The sequence below is a fragment of the Carlito syrichta genome, unplaced genomic scaffold, assembly GCF_000164805.1.
Source record: "Carlito syrichta isolate Samal-C Ts95f unplaced genomic scaffold, Tarsius_syrichta-2.0.1 Scaffold308261, whole genome shotgun sequence".
In the NCBI taxonomy this organism is placed as follows: Eukaryota; Metazoa; Chordata; class Mammalia; order Primates; family Tarsiidae; genus Carlito; species Carlito syrichta.
The window spans coordinates 127,918-134,744 of NW_007252357.1; positions in this window are offsets into that span (position 1 = coordinate 127,918).

The following is a 6,827-nucleotide window of genomic DNA, read 5'->3' on the forward strand; positions in this document are numbered from 1 at the left end:
GGGCCCCTCCTCCCCTTACTTCCCTCCCTGCACCGCCTCCTCGGCCTCCTTCAGCTCCTCCTCTCCCGGCGCCCTGTCAATCAGAGTTCAGAGGTGGGCCGGGAAGGAGGCCGAGCTAAGGCCAAGTCTCCAGTCCTTAAAGGTACAAGGGTTCCTAGCTCCAGCTCAATTAGTCAGTTTCCACTTTTCTTGCCCGCCGCGCTTAGGTTGCGTCCTTGAAGAAAACGTCGCTTCACTTAAATGCAACGTATAAAATTAACACGAAAGAACACAGGCAGTGTGGCTCCTCCTGCCCACCCCTGCTTTTCTTGTGCTGTAGCTTTGCCATTTAAAACTTGATGCTTTCAAGGCTTAGACCTTAGGGAAACTGCTGAGAGCAAAAGTTTGTCAGCACGAAGTAGTTATGAAACACAATCGAGCTGTTAATGTAATTAATAATGATCTCTAATAAATGGCAGATGTAATAATAGATGATTTTTTAAAAAACCAATTCTAGCACAGTAGAGTTAAAAAGAGTACTAAACTGTGTCGTTTTTGCCGCATGAAAACTAAATTATGGACTATAAGACTGAATAATGCTGAAGAAAAAGAGATTAACAAATAAGTTCACCAAATGAAACTAATTCAACATTTCTCTCTCTTCCCTCTGGGGGAAATTAGTTATTTGGCTTAAATACCTAATAAAGAAATGCATTATCACAGTCTGGTTCTAGTTTTAATATAGTCTAATAAGCATTATTAACTGGGAGAAGAAGTGAACTGACATTTATTGAATGCCTACTATGCACCAAGTAATTCACATGAGTTATTTTATTTAATCCCCAAGACATCTTTGTGAGTTGTGGATTATTATTTCCATTTTACAGACAGGGAACTTAGAAAGGTTAAATAACTTGTCCAAGGTCCACAGTTATTAAGTGTCAAAGCTGGAATCCAAGCTCAAGTGTGGCTCTCTCCCAAGGCCTGGTATTTCAACTGTACCACCTGCCTCAGTCTAATGGAAATGTATGAATAATGTAAAAGTGAGTTACGTATTTATTGCTTGTCTAGCTTGAAAGGAGAGTTCAGGTGCTTAAAAGACATTTGAACAAGATGATTCAAATTAAAAATCGGACCGGACATGGTGGTGCAAGCCTGTAATTCCAGCACTTTGGTAGGCCAAGGCAGGAGGATTGCTTGAGTCCAGAAGTTCAAGACCAGCTTGAGCAACAGAATGAGACATCCGTCTCTACCAAAAGAAAAAAATAATTTAACTGGGTATGGTGGCTCACTCCTGTAGTGCTGGCTACTTGAGAGGCTAAGGCAAGAGGATCACTTAAGCCCAGGAAGTCAAGGCTGCTGTGAGCTGTGAACATCCTGCCACTGCACTCCAGCCTGGGTGACAGATCAAGATACTGTCTCAAAAAAAGTAAAAAATTAAAAATAAAAAAAAGGAAAGAAAAGAAAATGGATAGGAAAGAATAAAAAACAAATAATAAATACATAAAATGGAAAAAAATCAATCAGAAACTTCTGGCTAATGTCCAGTACTGATCCTGATGGACACAAATTTTCCTCCAATCTTTTCTTCAGGCTAAGAAAGGGGGGAAAATCTGACTGTGTACACAGACACAATGGGCATAAGATAAAATAGCAGACCTATTACTTAGGAAAAGTCCAAGGTATTTTGTAATATAAAATATTCTACTGGTTAACCAACCCTCTTCCTGGACGGCAGTATAGCAAAGGAAATGCGTTGAACTTCTGCAAAGTACAATGTAACTGATCTGTAAAATGGAAAGCTGCCTTTCCAGGTGCTTTGAGATCCTCAAATAAAATGTTATTCTTTTCATCAGTCATTACACAAAACAAGTTTGGCAAGATAAGGAGCACTAATGAAAGCATTTCAAAGCCATCCTTAACAAGCTACTTGGCACTTACTGGTAGGAGGGCATGCAGTAGAGAGTATTAATTGTAATTATGATGTTATATTACCTAATAACAATTGTTTTATTCACATACATACACTGACTTGTAAACTGTTTTTTAAATTAACACTAATCAAAAGTTGAGCACAAAACTGTATACTCAAATCCTGTATCAATCATAGTGATTGTGAATTAGCACATCTCTTACAGCGATGAGGTTGTCACACCTTAAATGAAAAGACGTCAACATAGAGTCTTTAAGAAATTAGTGTGTGACAATTAATTCTGACTGCAAACCCAACAAAATCTTGCCAGGTAAAGTATTCAAAAAAGGCACCCTCAACACCAGAAGACTACTGTCATCTAGGAACATTTTAGTAGGGAAATAAATGAACACAACACGTCAGGCACAGTGGCTCACACCTGTAATTTCAGCACTTTGGGATACTAAGGTGGGAGGATCACTTGAGGTTAGGAGTTTGAGACCAGCCCGGGCAATATAGCAAGACCTCATCTCTACAGAAAAGGAAAAAAGTAGCAGATTGTGGTGACATGTGTCTGAAGTCTCAGCTACTCCAGAGACTGGGGCGGAAGAATCACCTGAGCCCAGAAAGTCAAGGCTGTGGTGAGCTGTGTTCGTGTCACTGTACTCTAGCCTAGACAACAGAGTGAGACCTTGACTCAAAAAAAAAAAAAAAGAAGAAAGAAAGAAAGAAAGAAAGAAAGAAAGGAAGGAAGGAAGGAAGGAAGGAAAAGAAAGAAAGAAAGGAAAAAGAAAAAATAAATGTGCACACAAATACTACCAAGAACCGGCAATATTTAGTGATGGCTTACTATGATTAGGTATTTTATTCAAGGTGCTTTGATTAGGTATTACATTCAAGATGCATTGTTAACTTAATCACCACACAGGCTGACCCTAACATCTATGCTTTTAAACACTACTCTAGAATGTTGCCCAAATATATTTCAATATATAATAAATGTTATAGAAGTAATAACATGCCCTAGACATCCTGTAAGAGATGAGAGAAGTGGGTAACGCTGTTAGAGCGAATAGAAATAGGCTTCAAGGTAGTTCTGAAGGATGAATTGGATCTGGAGGACAGGGTGAACGAACTTGACAGAAGTATAGGATATGTCCTTAGGCAAAATTGAAATGATATTAGAAAGGTATGATTGGGGAGACTTTGAACAGCAGCATTTGTGCTTTAGTTGGTGGACACTGAAGGCACACTGAGGTAAGTTGTTTGTTTACTTCTTTCTTTTAAAGAGAGAAACAGGGCTGGACACACTGGTTCATACCTGTAACCCCCGCACAATGGGAGGTCAAGGCAAGAGGATCTCTCTTGAGCCCAGGAGTTCAAGACCAGCCTGAGAAACATAGCAAGACCTTGTCTCTACAAAACATAAAAAAAAAGAAAAAGGATCTGCCTGAACCCAGGAGATTTAGGATGCGATGAGCCATGATCATGTCACTGCATTCAAGTCTGGGTGACAAAGAGACTCTGACTCAAAAAAAAAAAAAAAAAACCAGAAGAGAGAGAGAGAGAAAAGCATGTGTCAGGAAGAACTATATTGTTGACCAACACATTAAGCAACTATTATCTGGTTGCACAAATCATTAGAGAAGGGAAGAAGAAATTTAGGAAAGGGGAGGACATTTTTGAGGAACATTTTCAAGATAGAGTCAACAGAACTTGATAATTGATTATATGTAAGTAGGTAGGATAAAGAAAGTGTTTTCAAGCATGGGTGGGAAGAATGCAATGACATGACTATAGCAATTATTATAGCCATACTATTTCCTTATTGTTAAAATAACAGGAAAGTTAACACTGCACCTCTTCTCTTTAGCTCACCCTCAGTGAGCATGGGATGCTCTGGACTAGGTTTATGGCTTCATTTCTAGCCACTTTTAATATGTTTAGAAAAATTTTTCCAAGGGTTACATGCAAGTCTAGCTAAGACATTCCATTGTGTTTCTGCTGTTAATACAATACTTAGTAACAGGATAAAGAAATGTCACTATTCTGACAGCTGACCATCAGCTTCCAGTTGCCCTGTCCCTCCTCACCAAAGACAGTGTCATCCTGGTCATGGGAAAAGCAAAGCATCATAAAAACTGAGCCCTTTTAAAGTTATCCTGAGGGAGTCGGCCCTGAGCTGTTATAAGAAATATATTTGGTCTCTGTCCACAGTTCTTGTCACAGAGCTCCTAAAACCCTTGAAATTTCCTGAGTGATAGAATTTCCCCCCCCAAGTCCAACTCTGTCACTCAGGCTGGAGTGCAGTGGCACACTCACAGCCACTGTAGCCTTGATCTGCTGGGCTCAGGCTATCCAGGTGTGTGCCACCATGCCGAGCTAATTTTTATTATTATTATTATTTATCGTAGAGAGAGGTCTCGCCAAGTTGCCCAGGCTGGTCTTGAACCCCCTGGGCCCAGGCAATCCTCTCTCCTCAGCCTCCAAAAATGCTGGGATTGCAGGTGTGAGCCGCCATGCCTGGCCCCTGAATGATAGGATGATCTGTTGTTATTTATAATGTGCCTCTGTTGATCACATATAAGTTTATGCTAATAAGGTGACTTAGGATAGGACTCCTAGGCAATCCAGGTTGGAGCTGGTTCCAGAAAGAGCAAGTGAAGTGATAGGAAATGAGAGGATTGTAAGGTTGGGATGTTCAGCCCTACCCACCAACCTCCAGGAAAGGTGGGGAAACAGGATTCGATTTTAAGTTCTGAAAAACCTCTTTTTAATTTTTTTTTTTTAAATTACTAGCTGGGTATGATGACGTGTGTCTATAGTCCCAGCTACTCAGGAAGTGGAGGCAGAAGGATTGCCTGAAATTGGAAGGGCAATCAGTTTCAGGCAATCCTTCAGTGAGTCATGATTCTGTCACTGCACTTCAGCCTAGGTGACAGAGTGATACCCCGACTCTAATAATAATAATAATAATAAATATATATATATATATTTTTAAATTGGCATAATTTTTTACATATTTATGAAATACATTATAATGTTTTGATACATGCATATATTGTATGATCAAATGATCTGGGCAATTAACATATTTATTACCCCAAACATTTATCATTTCTTTGTGATGGGAACACACAAAATCCTCTCTTGTAGCTATTTTGAGATATACAATATCTTACTGTTGACTATAGTGACCCTACTGTGAAATAGGATGCTAGAATTACAAAAGTTCTTGAACAATGATATCTGATACGCTTCTGGATTGCTGGAAGCTCTGAGCTGTCTTCCTCAAACCTTGTCCTACTCATCTCTTCCAATTCAATGTTTTTCTGTATTCTTCGTAAAATCTTCTATAGTAAACTGGTAAATGTAAGTGAAATGTAAAAAAAAAAAGCATTGCTGTAGATACAATTTGTTGAGTACCGATTGTGTTTCAGGCACTTGTTGTACATTACCAATTAGTTTGAACAATTCAACACTTAATTTAAACAACTTTTTTTCTTGAGTTGGAGTCTCACTCTGTCACCCACACTGGAGGGCAGTGGCTGCTCCCGGCCACCGCAGCCTCAACCTGCTGGGCTCCGGCGATCCTTCCACCTCAGCCTTCCAAGTAGCCGGAATTACAGGCATGCGCTACCACGCCCGGCTGATTTTTTGATTTATTGTAGAGATGAGGTCTCGCTGCCCAGGCGGGTCTCGAACCCGCGGGCTCAGGCAATCCACTCACCTCAGCCTCCCAAAGGTGCGGGATTACAGGCTGAGCCACCGAGCCCGGCTTAAACAACTTCTTTGGGAGGTTGTAATCTCCATTTTGCAGATGAAGGAACCAAGGTCCCCAGAAGCTAAATTAATAGATAAATTATAATGTAAAAAGTCTTATTTTTAACATATTAAAGAGAATAAAGGAAGTCAAGAGGAGAACTTACTATAGGTGGAAACAATAAAAATTAGAATCTTCCATTTGCACTTAGAAACTTCAAAAATAGGTTCTGAGGGAGGAACTCATACAGACAATTTCCACACCTATGGGTTGTGACAAGGGATAGATAATGCTTTTTTGTGTCTTCTATATCTCAGCTCTTCTATATCTATTAATTGTAATAGATATTGAACAAATATGTATCAAAAGAATTAATGACACGTCATCATGCTGCATTTTTTCAGAATAAGTGAAGCTTACTGAATCATATTTTTAAGGACAGGAGTCATTATCAAAATGTGCCCAGCTAGCAAAGTAATCCTCAGCCTGATCTGAGTCTAACATGTCCACAAAGTAGTCCTCAGCCTGACCTGAGCCTAACATGTCCACAAAGTCATCATATCGTGTTTGCCTTTATGTTAGGGGTTAATTTATCCTGAGGATTCTCTTTCAAAGTTCATTAGACGCCCACCAGAACATATTCTCATTTTCATTAAGAGACAAGGAGCAGAGGCTAGCAGTGTGTGCAAGGGCCTGGTCTATTCTCCAGCAGATAAAACTGTTGCAAAGAGAAGGATACCTTAGCATAATTCTTGGAAATGAAGTGGCTACCATGTGGTCTTACATCGTCTGAGCAGACACTCGTCTATGCGTGTTTATGATTGTATTTGAATTGGCCTCTGGGTTTTTCTAACTGTCCTATTCATGTGGGAAAATATTTCTCCTCTGCCTAAGAGGGTCAGAACCAGATTTAGTAACCTGAGACAGTACCCGATGCAATTGATAGCATCTACTCCTCTGCCCAAGAATTCTTGGTTTCCTCTTTCAGCTGTTCCCTTACCCCTTGCTTATTGCTGTTTTTTTTCTTTGAGTTGGAGTCTCACTCTGTCTTCCAGACTGGAGTGCAGTGGCTGCTCCTGGCCGTCGCAGCCTCGACCTGCTAGGCTCTGGCGATCCTTCCGCCTCAGCCTTCCAAATAGCTGGAACTACAGATGCGCGCTACCACACCCGGCT